The sequence below is a fragment of the Chiloscyllium punctatum genome, chromosome 6 (assembly GCF_047496795.1).
Source record: "Chiloscyllium punctatum isolate Juve2018m chromosome 6, sChiPun1.3, whole genome shotgun sequence".
Lineage (NCBI taxonomy): Eukaryota > Metazoa > Chordata > Chondrichthyes > Orectolobiformes > Hemiscylliidae > Chiloscyllium > Chiloscyllium punctatum.
Window position 1 is genome coordinate 86,184,625 of NC_092744.1, and position 16,712 is coordinate 86,201,336.

Below are 16,712 nucleotides of genomic sequence, written 5' to 3' on the forward strand. Positions count from 1 at the left end.
TTCATTCACCTTCAGTGTGACATTTCTTGGTTTCAGAGAATTGTTCTTTTGTAACCATTTTCCTTCAAATTTTCAGGGATGATCATTTGGAACAGTCAGAGTTGGATGACGTTTCTCTGTACTCTGGCATTAAGCCTCAGCTTCAGACTAATAATTATGGTTGTATTTCTTACTCTGTTTTTGATCTGAATCATGACGGTAAGTATTTTCTCTGGGAACTCTGCCATCCTACCATTACATATAATTGTCTAATCCTATATTGCACCCTTTTCTTTGACTTTTCCATGAGATCTGGGTGTCACTAGCTAGGTGAACACTTGCTGCCCATAAGTGCACTTGAAATGTTGGTGCCAAGCCACTTTCTTGAAATGTTTGTCATCCTTGGCGTGTGGTACACCCACTGTACAATTACAAAGGAAACTCCAAGATTCTGATCAAGTGTCAGTGATGAAACATTAAGATATTTTCAAGTCGGGATGGTGAGTGGCTTGGAAGGGAACTTGCAGGTGATGGTGTTCCCTTGCACTATCTGTCCTTGTACTTCAAGATGTAGTGGTGACTGGTTTGGAAGGTGCTGTAGAATATGCCTTGGTGAGTTGGTTCAGTGTATCTCATAGATGATACACACTGCTGTCACTGCACGTCTGTGATGAAGAGAGTGAATGTTAAGCTGGTTAATCAGGTGCCAATCATTCTGGTTGCTTTGTCTGGGATCTTATTGAACTTCTGAAGTTTTATTGGAGCCATGTTCATCTCGCCAAGTGGAGAGTATTCCTTCATAGGGGTAAATTGTGTCTTGTAGATAGTGAGTATGATTTAGGGATTTGGAAGGGTATCCATTACAGAGTTGGATGTATGCCCTACTCATGTAAGCACAGTATTTTGCAAGTTCCATGGGATCAGTTCAGTTTCTGGCCAATGGTAATCTCCAGAGGCGATTCTAGCTCTTTCGCCAACCGAGCTGATCTCCAAATTGATTAAACTCATATTGTCCCTGCAGAGTTACAAATACATGAGGGGCTTTTGCCCAGTTGTATTGGCAGAGATTATGCTGCAGAAAGATCCTTTTTTTTAATATCTGAAACACTTATCAGTAGTAGCATCCTGAATGAGCTACTTCTGTATGCACCCATCTATCACTGAACTGAATCTAACTGCTTTCCTTCTTTATAGCACATGGAGACCTTAGTCTTCCAATCTGGGTCAAATGCTGACTTCACATCCAGTTCCAACAAAAAAAGTTACCTTTTCATCCCCATTCTGTCTTTGTCTATGACAATGAACATGTCCACACATCTGTGTAATAAGCAGGCAACTGTGTTTTCGTGTGTAACTGGATCTTTCTGCACTTATGTACCCGTGAATGTGTGTACTTGTGTGTGAGTATGTAAGCACGTGTGTGCTTAGTGTATGTCCAGTTGTGTAAGTGCCTGTGTGTGTATGTGTCTGTCTATGCATGCATGTAGTGTGAGTATATCTGCATGCTTGTGTGTACGTGCATTTATGTGTATGTATCTTTGTGATTGTGTATGTGTTTCGGTGAATCTGTGTACATGTGAGAGTCTGTACACATATTAGTTTGTGTATGGATCTATGTGATTATTGTATTTTTTCTGTGAGTGTCTGTCGGTATGTGCCTGTACATTTGTGCATGTGTCTATGTTTCTGTGGGTCTCTGTGTATATGTGCATATGCGTATGCTTGTGTCTATATATTGTATGCACTTGTGTGTGTCACACATGCATGCAGGTGTGAGTGTTGATGAATGAATAGTGCATAAACCACAATAATTACTGGGAATGTTTTAATCCCACATTCCTCACACCCTTTTCTTGGCTTAGTGAAACAAAATTCTCTCCTCAGCGCCATCACCACATGGACTGCAATTACTCAGGGAGAGGGCACACCCCTACCTTTACAAGGACAACTTAAAATGGGCATTAAATGCCAACCTTAACCACACCCCCAAAAACAAGATGAAATCAAAGCCTCTAACAGTAAAATTTAATGAGTAAGTAAATCACAATGATCGTGAGATTGCAGTTGAACCATCAATTCAGTTGATGTTCTTGCAATTATCTATTAGCACGGCTTCTTGTGATGATAGACTTCCAAGGAGGAAATGGGATCATCAGAGACTGTTCTTGGTGAGCTCCACTATCGACGTTTCTTCTTTAATTAGTTATTGATCCATGTGAAAGTCATCACAAGTCATAATGAAACACAAAGTGAAATTGGGTTGTGTGCACTCTGTTGACTCAATTCCTTATCATAATGGATTAAAGTGGATATCAGAAACAACACACTTTTTTTTTCCTATTTAACTAGTATGACTATCGACACAACTTACTTTCATGTTTGTCTTCCACTTATACATTCAGAAATGCAAGACATGCTTTCCAGTGCACGTATGGTGGGTTAAATTTGACAATATTTCATACAGAGCCGAGAGATGAAGACAACATGCTTACTTTAACCTTCTCCTTAATATTCCAATTACAGCTGAAACTTGAATCCACGTTTCTGTCCCCTTGAGACTTGTGACTGTGCTTTGGAGTGCAGGTAAAACTGTGAACTGAGAATCATTGGCATATTCTTCGGCATTTCTAGAGTGGTGTTCGCTCATGGACTGCAGTGTGCAGAGGGAAGATAAGAATGGCTTTCATTAAAGGTTCCGATCCATTGGAGGTCTTAACAGGATGCACCTCATCCCTCTACCTCATCCCTCTAAGCCAAATGTTCCTGCATTTCAACAATGCCACCTCCTGCTACCTGACTTAGAGCCGGACAGTGGGGTGAGAGTGGTATTGCCAGTGCTGTTAAGGGCATCATCCCCTCCATAACCACCAACATTCCGGAGGCAAAAGTTCCATTGCTTTGACAACTTGGGAAATGGGGTGGAGAATTCTCAAAGGCACTTGTCCAAGCTCCGGGTGGTTTGTTGAAACTTCTGGAAACTTGCTATCATTGCTACATGGCATTCTGAGGTCATGGGTGGAATAGGAAGGAGAAAGAAGAAGTGGGGAGGTAGGGAGGAGGCAGAGAACACCCTCACTCCAGACAGGTTAACCATGGTAGCTTATTAAGATTGCACTTCTCCTGTGATGCCAATTCAACTTCAGAGTTCCCAATTCTCTACCATCTGCTTCTTACATTCACTTGGCTAAAATTTTGAAATCAAATAGACTCCCCCCAAAAAAACTAACCAATGCCAAATTTGCAGGACAGTGCTTTCAAGAATGCAAACAAACATAACTACCCACAATCCTGACTTTGTGCTTTCCCTTATTGCTATTTTCCGAATGCCTTTGCCTGTCCTAGTGCTACGACACAGGGTTGCAGCATAGCGAGGGTAAAGCTGCACTAGGATAACCTTACAGGGTGACCTCAAGCAACTTTGGATGTCTGGGACTATATCATCTCAGCATGGACTAACAGCTGTATCAATGGACTAGCTGACAAGGCCAGTGGGAGAGTGAAGGTCGACATCCTGTGAGAGGGCTGCAGCTCTGTGTTCCATGGAGCCCCATGACCACACCCCCACAATCCGAGTGAGGTGCTAAGGTGTAGATTGCTGGACTATGATGACACCCTCTTAGCCCTTTTCCATACTGTTGTCTGTTGTGTCAAGCATGTAGGATGATGGGGTTTACTCAGATACTTTTAAATGGCTTCTCCCACTCATACATAAATAAAGAGGAGCTAGTCAGTTCTAAGTTGTTGTTCCACCTAATTCTATTATACAGTCTACAGCTGTATCTCATCGGCCTAGTTACTAGCTCTTCGGACATTACAATGTCCCTTTGGAGATAACAATAGCTCTTAAGGTGGCATGGTGGCTTAGGTTACTTGGGTTCCTGTCTATGCACGTTCTCCTCGTATCTGCATCCATTTCCTCCAGGTTCTCTGACTTCCTCCCAGTCCAAAGACGTGCAGGTTAGGTGGATTCACCATGATACGTTGTCCCATAGTGTCCAGGGATGTGTAGGTTAGGTGGATAAGGGATAGAATAGGGGTCTGAGTGGGATGTTGTTCAGAGAGTTGGTGAAGACTCAATGGGCTGACTGACCTCTTTCCGCACCATAAGGATTCTATAATGCTAATGTAACATGCTTTCTTAATACTAGACCATAAACTACTTCTTATCATTTAAATGTGTGTCTTGTCTAGCAAAAACTTTTTAATGTTTAATTCTTCACCAGTGAATATGAGTGAGTCCCATAGACTAGTGTTAGAGGAAGGGTTAGTGGCAGCAAATCTACTCAAAGAAGACTTGAGCACAACCAAGTGCCCACTGTGAGTATCTTTTACAGTATTAAACACCAGTAATGCTGGCAGCATTCTAAGTCAGCGCAGCAATGAGTGAGGATCTGACACACTTAGTCAGTATCCACTTTAGCACCAGACCCTAATCGACCTTTGGTTGTATTACAGTGGAAGCTGAGAAATTAGCCATCAGACATGATAATATATGAAAGTGCCCACTCATAGAGTTGGCCATCAATAGTGTGCTTGAAAGGATGGGCTCTGAATGCTGCTGTTGTTTCAATCAACATTGGACTCAGCCATGCTCCCACTCAGACATTTGAGGCTGTGTGTCAGTCCCCCAACGCACCAAGGATTTTAGTATGCCTGTTCATGAGTGTGCTCCTATAGGCCACCTCATCAACCTGTAGACTTGGGCACACTGTAGAAGAACACTTGTGCGATCTCACTGCTCAAGAAACTCACACTTGAATATTTCCTTTTCCAGTTGAAGACATCTGCCTTCCCCTGTTTTTGTTTTCACTCGTGGGGTGTGGATGTTGCTAACTGAGCCCAGCATTTATTACCCAATCCCAGTTGGCACTTGAGAAGGTGGTGGTGAACTGCCCTCTTGAACCGCTGCAACCTATGTGCTGCAGGTAGACCTACAATGCCCTTCGGCATGGAATTCCAGGATTTTGACCCAGCGACACTGATACATTTCCAAGTCAGGATGGTGAGTTGCTTGGAAAGGAACTTGCAGGTGATGCTGTTTGTTGCTCTTGTCCTTCGAGGTGAAGGTGGTTATAGGTTTGGAAGCTTAGTCTAAGTAAACTACTCTATGAGACAGATGTTCCTGAGGAGGACATCGCAGAGTTGACAGGGCTGTCTTTTCTGGTGCCTGAGTCAATACCAGGTGGTCCATCCAGTTTAATTTCTTTGTTGAAACTTTGTAGTGATTGATACAACTAAGTGGCTAACTAGGCCATTTCAGATGGCAGTTGAGAGTCAACCACATTGCTGTGAGTCTGGAGTCCCATGTAGGCCAGAGCAGTAAGCATCCCAGATTTCCTTCTCTGAAGGATATTCCCCACACAGCCAGGGACCCAGGTTCGATTTCACCCTTGGATGGCTGTCTGTTTGCACATTCTCCCCATTCTGCATGGATTTCCATAGGTTGCTCTGGTTTCCTCCCAAAGGCTAACGATTGCAGGTTAGGTGGGATTTGGCCATGCTAAATTGCTCATAGTGTTCAGGGATGTGCAAGTTAGGTGGTTTGGCCATGCTAAATTACCTATAGTGTTCAGGAGTGCGTAGGTTAGATGTATTAACCAAGGGAAATGCAGGGTTACAGGGAAAGCTTAGGGGAATGGGTCTGGTAGGGATGCTCTTCAGAGGGTCGGTGTGGACTCATTTGGCCCAATGGCCTGTTTCCATGCTTTAGGGATTCTATGGATTCTATAGTGAGCCAGATGGGTTTTCCCCACAATTAACAATGGTTTCATTGTCATCAGTAGATTCTTAGTTCCAGATTTTAAAGATTTGAATTCAAATTCCACCTGATGAAATTTGATCCTGAGTTCCCAGAACAGCAAAGCCTGTTTCATCAAATTCTACAAACTGGTACTATTGAACTGTGTTACTTAACATATATTTCTCCACTCATAACATCTATATTCTTTTATGTGCTTATCTACATGTGTCTATAAGAGGTTTAAGAAAGAGTAGAGCAATAGCGGTTGATTAGCTCACTTGGCTGGACAGACAAGTTTTTATTTCAAGCATACACTTTATTCGTAAAGTTATCTTCATATACTTAGATAATCAATAAAGTAGTTGGTGAAACAAACAAACATTTGAGTTTGACTCCATCTAGCAAACAAATCAAAGGCATTTCTTGCTTGTTCAAGACTATATGTCCAAAGATGTGCTGGATAGGTGGATTGGCCATGCTAAATTGTTAGGTGCATTAGTCAGAGGGAAATGGGTCTGGGTGGGTTACTCTGCAGAGGGTTGGTGTGGACGTATTGGGCCGAAGGGCCTGTTTCCACACTGTAGGGAATCTAAAAAAAAATTTACATACATTTGAGGCACCGGGAGGGTCTGATAACTGAACAGAACTCCCATTTACCTTCAGCAGGAAGACCTCAGCTAGTGGTCTTTCCCCACTGCGCCTCAGCAGCACCTCCCCCAGGCTGTTTTGCGTCCCTCAGCACATAGTCCTGGACCTTGGAATGTGCCTGTCTGCAGCTCTTGGTCAGGGTCAACTCATTGCTCTTGAAGACCAGCAAGGTTAGGGCAGACCAAAGAGCATCTTTCACTGAGTTGATAGGCCCTCCTTGTGCAGTCGATGTCTGCCTCGGTGTGTGTCCCAGGGAACAGACCATCTTGCATCACGAAACTGCTCGGGATGAAGCTTGACAAAAACCTCCGCATTTTTCTCCAAACTTCTTTTGTAAAGGAACATTCCAGAAGGGGACGCGTAACAGTCTCTACATTCCAGCCCCCTTCCCAAGTTAGCCAGTTTGCAACTCAGTCTGGTTTCAAATGCTGCCCTGGCTGAAGTGACTATGGAGGGCTCTCCTTTTCACCCTTGCCCCTCGCCTGGGGTGTTGTGACCCTCAGGCTAAACCGTCACCAGTTATCTCTTTCTCTTTGTAACAAGAAAACAGCCCTGTGGACTGGTAGGACTAGTGTGACTTTACCATACCTTAGAGTAGTAAGTTCAGAATTTGTGTTGCATTTGCTTGGAGCTAAAATATGCACATTCATATTAAACAGCACTTTCTTGTTAATTACAGAAGCCTGATTAGTGTCATTTATTAACCTGAGTTCATCAGAATGGAAAATTGAGGCCTTTGAGTGGTTTAATTAATTTTTTAACTTCTGTGATGACCCCAGAATCAGTGGCACTTGAATATCAGTGCACTTTCCCACATGAGTTATGATTGTATTCTTTAACAGCTGAGAATATGCAAATTAAATCTTTTGCCTCTAAGATTCATACTGACAATTAATGCCTTTCATGGACTGTTCTTCTCTTTTATATTCCTCTTCAATATATACCAGCAATATTCTACTGTTACAAGTTAGATTGTTCTTTTTCAATATGCAGGAGTATGGAAGCAATATTTGTTGCACAACGATCATCTATTCATTTAGATATCAGTTAAAAGTGATCAACTTCACTAATTCCTTTCAAATTAAAATCTTGTTCATGACTTTATATCATTTATGCAATCCTTCTGATCTTCTGTAAAGAAAACAACAAAAGGAAAAAGGCTGCTTATAGATATGTGAGATGGAGTGCTCGGTTAATAAAAATAACGAGTCAAATATTCCTTGGAAAAGAAAGGCCTGATTTTCTCACTTTCAGTCTAGTTGAGGGGGCGTGGAAATGTTCGGTGGCAATAAACTCACCAACTTCGCCCCCAAGTTAACCTGACCAACTGTGCATCAATCAATATGTTAAGAGGAGATAGGTGAACATGGGCAAGATTCTTGGCCTATTGCAGACTTCAACACTGGTGCCCTGAGTCGCTAGAAGCTGCCAAACAATCTGAATCTTGGCAGTAACTGGATCTTAAAGGTTGGACATTGAGGCTTACATCCATTAAAGGTAAGTGTTCTTTACCTTCATGTGGCATGGTGGAGGGACTGTTGGGGACGGAATTGTCAAGGGGTCAGAGCCGAGGGCACGGGGATCATTTCTAGAGGATACCCCCATCCATACCTCCAACTGCTCAATATCCTCAAGGCAAAACTGTTTCTTCAATAAGTGTTTAGATTTGGTAGAGACGCAGAGAGATTGGTGGAGTGCATGTACTTAGAATACGAAACAGTGCAAACAAGGTAAACAAGGCAATACAAGTGCTGACAACGTGTTTGGGTTCATTTCTGGACACAGAGAATTGAAAAACATTGAATTTATCTTCAGCTGAAACAAGAACTAGAGGTCATAAATATAACATTGTTACAAATTTAAAAGAAACTTTTTTTTAATCGTGAACACGTTGAGAATGTGGTGAAAACAAAGAATGCTGGAAATTACAGCAGGTCAGGCAGCATCCATGGAGGGACAGCAAGCTAACGTCTCAAGTCTAGATGACTATACATCAGGGAATTTAGGACTTGCTATCACTTATAGCTCAGTAATCCAGGGAGTATCATAGTATTCTTAACATGCACAGCTGCCACAGCACAGACACAGAGCACTCCCACTGTGCAGGACGGTGGGGATGCAATCTAAAAACTTTTTCCTTCAAATCAGTAATGCTGGTGCCATATCAATGCCAATTATACTGCCAGTTCCCTAACTTGACTAGACAGACTGTCCTCAGCATGCAGACACAGAATGTATGAATGAAATAGAATGTGCTTTGAGGTTTCATCTACAATATCACACCCTCAACAAATGGGAAGAGGGAATGGAAAATTGCTGACTGGGGTTTGATCTGAACATCACTGCGATGGAATCCGTCGTTGAAACAGTGTAGTCAGCTCTCATTATTTACAAAAGGATCTGAGAGAGGGGATGCCGGATGCACTAACAACCACTCAAAGTGAAATCTAACAGACTGCCAGATGATGCATCAATTACTCCTGCCAGAATATCCAGTTGTCTTTCGTCACAGGGTTTGCCAGGGGCACGTGTGATGGGGTCATGAGAAAAACAAGTGGATTAACAAGGTTCCACAGGTACACCCATTAGTAAAGTTAGATCACATGGGATTCGGTGTGAGCTTACAAATTGGATTTTTAAAAATTGGCTTAATGGCAGGAGACAAGGAGTGATGGTGGAGGGTTGATTTTGGACTGAAAGCAAATTGTGGTGTTCCAAATGGATCGGTGCTGAGTCAACCTTTCTTTGTCTTTTATATGAATGATTTGGATGAGAATAGAGAAAGCATGGTTAGTAGGTTTGCAGATGATGCCGAAATTGGTGGTCTGTTGGGCAGTGAAGAATGTTACCTAGCTGGACTGCAAATTGGAGGAACAACATCTTCCACCTTAGCAGCCTACAGGCCAGAGGACTCAACATTGAGCTCTCCAATTTCAAATAATCTTCCCATCCATCCCCTGAATCCCTTTCCAGCCCCTTCCCCTCCCTCCCCCTCCGACCAACCCCTCCTTCCAACTACCAACCGGATTCATTCCTCCTATTCACATACCTATCATCTGTACTCAACTATTACCACCTCACTACTCTGCCTCTCTCGCTCACCCATAACACTTCTCCCTATTCTCTCTTTATTTTCAACTCTCCCTATTCCCACCTCCATTCCTGAAGAAGGGTTATACTGGAAACTTCAGACTTCCCCACCTCCTGATGTTGCCTGGCTTGCTGTGTTTTTCCAATATCCTGCTTGTCTACTTTGAAAACAAAGGCAGGGGAGGTCATAACTGACTGGAATGACTGGGTGAAGAGATAGCTGGAACACAAGTTTGAGTTATTGACCAAGGAGGACATGGTCATGGAGAAACTTCATCCATTATGATCCATTTCATGGAAAAGCTAGTAGAATTTGCCTGATTTTGTTTCTGTTGATCAAATTGAAACATAAATCAGGAAAATCTGTTTGGGGAAAGTGCAATCCTTCCAGTCAACTGTTTCTGAAAGATGGAAATCAATCCATTTTGACCAGTCATTTAAAATGGATAAATAATGTACAGATCTGTTGCTAGATGCTCCTGAAAATAATGTGCTCAAATCAGTAATTGCATTATTAGGAGAACAGTTAAGTGAGATCAAGTTATTTTGTGCCCAGCTGTTGAAGGATTGAAACCATTCTCTGCTATATACACATGCTCCCATAAAGGGGAAGCCTGAGATGCAGTAGTATTATCACTAGACTATCAATACGGGGACCAGAAGAACATTCTGAGGACCTTGGTCTAATCCCACCATGTGAATTTTTTTTTAAATTTGGAATTATGGCTGGTGTTTATTTATTGGAAAAAAACCCATTTGGTTCACTAATGCTCTTTATGGAAGGAAGCTGCTATCCTTACCTGGTCTTGGACGACAGCTAACTCAAGACCCACAGCAATATGACTGACTCTTAACTGCCCTCTGGGCAATTAGGTTAGGGCAATAAATTCTGGCCTAGCCAGTGACTGTATCCTAAGTCCTGTGATTGAATACAAAAAAAATGTTCCCACTTGGGCTACTGATATATTGAACAAATTTGTTCACATAATTATTTATATCTTTCAAACAATGCCAAAGGATGACTTTTGCAATAATTTATCTTGTTTCCATCTTTCTGGTTTTCTCTCATGGTTTCACTCTTGTTCCCTATTCTCCTGAAATCTTGATGCAGATAGAGCCATGCTTGATATCCTGTCGGAAAGACTATAGACAGCCTTGACCTTTTTCCGTCTCTGAAACCTATTCCATCATTCAGTTAGGTCATGGCTCATCTGTATCTGAACTCCATATGCCTTGCCACTCTTAATCAACAAAAGCCCATTGATCATAGGCTCAGACATTCTTATTGACGCCCGGACTCTTTAGGAGAGATTTCCCAATTTCAGTTTCCCTCTGTGTTGAAGAAATGCTTCCTAATATCATTAAAGAACAGCACAGTTCTATTTTTCAACAACAACAAAATCTGCATTGGATAGCACCTTTGATGTATGAACGCTTCTCAAGATGCTTCAATACTTCCATTGTCTTGTGGGTATCCCCTGTGCTAGAAAACCCAAAACAGAGAAAATGTAACATTGAGTATCTCCATTGGCCCTAGTGGAGCTCAAATGCAAGCAGAAGGAGATGTGTATAGGAACCTAAGCATACAACTCCCCTGCCTCATCCACCACCACCAGGCCTACCTGTAGCAAGGTTTGTCGATTCAGGATCCACCACTCTGGAGTGGAATAAGTTACCTTCTGTTCTGAGGAACTAACTAAGATGAGAAGGACAATTAGGATCAAACATGTTTGCTGTAAGCTCAGGATCTCACATACCCTTCAAAGTCTGTTGATGTGTGATCAATCCATCTCAACAGAATTGCAAACTTTCAATAATTGAAAGTGAAAAAGTTGCCCTGCCTGGTGACGGAGAGAAAGGTGAAGAGGAAGGCAAACAGCTGGACAGATTGCTGAGAGAGTTGATGACTCCTTGATGCTCAAGGAGAAGGTTCATTATGGACCTTCTCGATTCACCAGGAATGAAGGCCGTTAGGTGGTGAATTGATGGTCACTAATGGTCCTCAATATGCCGCTTCTGTGATTGACTGCCAGACAGGAGACAATGGTGACTGCTTTCCTGGCTCGGAAACGTGCCTCTAGCTGTAGGGTAGGAGGGATGATCTTCAATCATCTCAGTCTGGGGCCAAATGGAGAAAGGGATGGTGGGACAAAGGGCTGGCCTCAGGAAGTGGCTGCCTGTTCTGTCCTCTGGTTTCTGACCTCTCTGATCCTCTCCTCCCTGTGGCATCCACCTTGTGAGGCTGTAAAGGAAGAGACTGACCTGCTTGGTGTTAGACATCCATAAGGCCAGTCCTCTCCCCGGCGATGATGACTCAAGATCCAGCAGTGGCACAAATATAACATTAAGGCCTACCATTAACTAAGGAGCTACCATGAAGCTTTTAACCAGCTGATCAGTGCTCGATCTAGAGAGCTTCTTTGTGGAGGTGGAGAACAGGCATCAGGAAGTTGCTGCTCAGGAACAAGTTCCTCCTCAAGCGTGATTTGCATTGGCTGAGGGAGGAGAGAGCTTGAGATGCACGGCTGACCAGAACTGGGGACACTCTGGATGACAGAGGAGCAGGCTGGACAACACTGAAACAGTTGGCCATGAGGGCATCAATCCATCTCCAATTCACGACCCGAGCCTGATGAACCAGGCACTCAAGGTGGCTCAGGCATGCAGTGGACTTCCAGATGAACTGACCCCTGTCTGGAACCCGACACTGGCCCCGTGCTGCGGACCCTCCCCATTATGTGGTGCCCCACAATCTGAACCATTTCAGGGATTTCCTCCCGGTGCCATTTCTAATGGAGGAGGCACTATTTGTACGGGCTGATGCTGCACACTCTTCATTGCCCTGTCTTCACCCTCCATCCGGATGGCATGGTGTTTTGCTCAGCGGCGGTGGAGATCTACACTTCTATGAAGGAGTCCTTTCTTTTTACATTGGGGATCAGTGGTGGAGAATGCTGCACACAACCATCCCATATAACCAGTGACTTACCAGGTGCTAGACCATGGGCACGTTTTTAGCCTGGAGGAGATGGTCTTCCATTTATACATTGAGTGATTCCTCTGCAGCATCTTTTCAGTTTATTGAAGGGGCTGCTGTTCAAATTTTGGTTGCACTTCAGTCTCACACTCCTGATTTACAGACACCTAATATGGGGAGAAACATACATAACAGCGCAGTACAGGCCTTTCAGACCTCAATGTTGCACCGACCTGTGGAACCAATCTAACTTGCACAATTCCATTATCAACCATATATTTATCCAATGACCACTTAAATGCCCTTAAAGGTGGCGAGTCTACTATTGTTACAGGCAGGGCATTCCACCGCCCTACTACTCTCTGAGTAGCGGGGCATTCCACCGCCCTTACTACTCTCTGAGTAAAGACAAATCTGCGAGCCTTCTCATCGCTGTGATCCTGGGCCCAGCCAAGATGGCCTTTAACAGGTCCAGGCAGTGGGCTGAAGAGGAGCTCGTTGTTCCTGATTGTTTGCCCTTCTTTTGTGATTACATCTGCACTCAGGTGTCCCTGGAGAGGGAGCATGGAGTTCACCAGCAGAGTTGAGGCCTTTTGAGGTCATGAAGGATGGAGTGCATTATCGAAGTAGATAATGAAACTCTGATATAGTTTATTGTCTCTGTAGTATCAGTTTCCATTTTGCATTTGAGTTTGCGTTTGTTTTCGATTTGGTGCCCCAGAAAGGGGCTGTTTAATTTTTCATAGTTTCTGTTTTTGGACACCTTGGAAGAGCCAAGGGGGCTTTTATTTTAGCCCTGCACTGTCCCTGTCCCAGATGCACTTAATGGGGATCGGTGTGAGGGGAATTTTATTTTAAGTTGAAATGAGCAGGGAATCATCTTCTGGATTTTAATCCGTTGTTGTCCTTGACCCAAGAATGTTTGATGGGGGAAGAGTTGTCTGCCTGTTTACTTATTTCTTTGTTTATTTCTTTGCTTACTTGTTTTCTTCGATTTTGCTTGAGTTTATTTTTATTTTGGCCCCTTGTGGCTACTCCCCAAAAGAGGCTGGTGGGGTCGTAGTTAGGGAGAGCCATTTTCTTTTTGTTTATTTATTTTCATTTTTCACAAGAGTATTAGGTATTTATTCCTGTGAAGAGTCAAGGTAGCTTTATTTTCCAGTTTGAAAGAGCAGAGTGTTTCACCTGGTGCTGTCCCTGTCCTGGGGGTGTCTGGTCGGAGCAGTGTCAGGCTTGGGGGTTTTCTTGGTTTCATCTATTTCATTTAAAAATGTGGAGAACAGGCATCACTAAATATCTCCTCCCACAGCCATACACACAGTATAGAATAAAATCTCAGCCTAAGATTTTCATTAGAACAATCAAATCCAATTATTTGATGTATGCTCTTCTTTATCTGATCATCAATAACAAAAAAACTGATGACAAAAATGCAAGTTATCTGCACAAATCCCCGTTGACCATTACAGATTAATTTAACCTCCGCACTTTGACAAATATAAATGTTGCACGTAGAACATTAAATTCCCATTACACTGATACGTATTAGCACACAAATGTTCTTGATGTCAAACCTTTGGCGAAATCTCAAATCAATTTCTATTGAATTTAGTAAAACTGTCCTGACACCAATGAAGATGAAAATAAACTAAAACAACCTCTTTAAAATTAAAGTACATTATCAAAACATAACTGTTACTCAGTGAGTTAATAACTGAACTGGCCTAATGGTAGAAAGCTCAAAGACACACAGCAGCTTGTACAATTAGCTTCTCGACATTAAAAAGAGGATAAAGGTTGACATCAATGTCAACTTCTTGCAGCTTCAAGTTTCCTTAAAATTGGAACCATCCAGCGAAATAGGCCTATATCAATGAACCACAAGGCATCACCAGAGTCACAGAAGGTACAGAATGAGTTCATTTCATCTAGCATGTTTTTACAGTTCTCCAAATGAGCAACATGACTGAGTGTCCTTCTCCTGCTTTTCTCCATCCCTTAGATTAGATTGAGATTTTATTGTCACGTGTACTCAACTACAGAAATACAGGAGCACAGTGACAAATGTCACCACACACGGCGCCATCTTAAGTATCAAGGCACCTAGGTACAAAAAAGCTCAGGTACAAAGTAGAAAAAGAAACAAGAGTTAAAACATTAAGCATTACTTCATAGAATGGTAGAAAAATAAAGAAATAAGGTAATAGTTACCATTGAATTCTTTTGTAGTTTAAACTAGGAAAATAAAGGAATAAATTAAAAGTTCTTTGATTAGTCCTCCACTTAGCTCCTTCTCTGGGAGACCTCAGCTGTCTGTTCCTGACACCACCACCTCAGATACCATCGCTGCTGCTGAAGCTGCCATCTCTCTGATCTTCCCCAGTACCTCAAAAACAGGCCCAGGCAGGACCCAATAGCACACCATGCCAAGACACCGTCATGAGCCACCGAGAGACCAGGCCAAAACCTGTCATGGGGGAGGTGAACACCAAGAGGGGAAGAGCATGAGAAAGGAAAAGAAAAAAGAAAAAAAAGGAGGTAAAAAAGAAGGAAATAAGAAATGAACAGACGGCTTGAAGGAGCTCCGGTTGGTGTGTACTACTCTGCCATCATCTTGACCGGACTTCACACACTGTATCCAATTAAATAATCAACCAATGCCCTCTTCAGTGCCTCAGTTGTATCTGTCTCTACCACCCAGGCAGTGCTTCCAGATCCGAATACTCACCTGTCATGCAGTCATAGAGTCATACAGGTTGGAAGCAGATGCGTCGGTCCAACTCAATCTGACCTAGTCCCATTTGCCAGCATTTGGCTCATATCTCTGTGAACGTTTTCTATTTATATACCCATCCAGGTGCCTTTTAAATGTTGTAATTTATTTGTCTCCACCACTTCTTCTGGCAGCTTGTACCTTACACGCACCTTTCCCTTCCCTGGATGGTGCCGAGCATCCTGAGTGTTGTTGGAGTTATACTCATAGGAATGTAAGAATATAAGAGCACGAGAACTAGGAGCAGGAGTAGGTCATCCGGCCCTTCAAGCCTACTCTGCCATTCAATAAGACCTTTACTTGGCCTCAGTTCCATTTACTTACCCTCTCACCATAACCCTTAATCCCTTTCCTGTTCATATAATTATCGATCTTAGCTTTAAAAACATTCAATGAGGAAACCTCAACTACTTCACTGAGCAGCGAATTCCACAGATTCACAACCTCCCTAATTTTGAGGCTATGTCCTCTTGTCCTAGTTTCACCCACCAGTGGAAACATCCTCTCTGCTTCTGTCTTATCTATTCCCTTCATAATTTTCTATGTTTCTATAAGTCCCCCCCCCCCACCTCATTCGTCTAAATTCCAATGAATATAATCCCAGTCTACTCAGTCTCTCCTCATAAGGCAACCCCCTCAAATCTGGAATCAAACTGGTGAACCTCCTCTGCACCCCCTCCAGTGCCAGTACATCCTTTCTCAAGTAAAGAGATCAAAACTGCACACAGGTTTGGCCTCACCAGCACCTTGTACAGCTGCAACATTACCTCCCTGTTTTAAACTCAATCCCTTTAGCAATGAAGGACAAAATTCCATTTGCCTTCCTAACTATCTTTTGCACTTGCAGACCAACCTTCTGTGATTCATGCACAAGGACACCCAGCTCCCTCTGCACAACAGCATGCTACAATTTTTATCATTCAAATAATAATCCATTTTACTGTTATTCCTACTGAGATGAATGATTTCACATCCAGTAACATTGTACTCCATCTGCCAGACCTTTGTCCACTCACTCACTATTTATGTCCATCTGCAAAATTTCACAGTCCTCTGCACACTTTGGTCTACCATTCATCTTAGTGCCATAAGCAAACTTTAACACAGTACATGCGGTCCTGAACTCCAATCATTGATGTAAATTAATTAATTGTGATCCCAATCCTGATCCCTGAGGCACACTAATAGTCACTGATCGCCAACCAGAAAAACACTCATTTATTTCTACTCTTTGCTTCCTGTTAGTTAAGCAATCCTCTACCCATGCTAATATAATACCTGTAACACCATGCATTTTTATCTAATGCAACTGCCTTTTGTGCAGCATTTGTCGAATGCCTTTCGGCAAACATGTGGGGAGTATTCCATCACGCTTCTAACTTGTGCCTTGTCGGTGGTAGACAGGCTTTGGGAAGTCAGGAGGTGAGTTACTCACTGCAGTATTCTGAACCTCTAGCCAACTCTTGTAGCCACCTCTAACTTGCTATGTAGTTTTACAGCGAGTC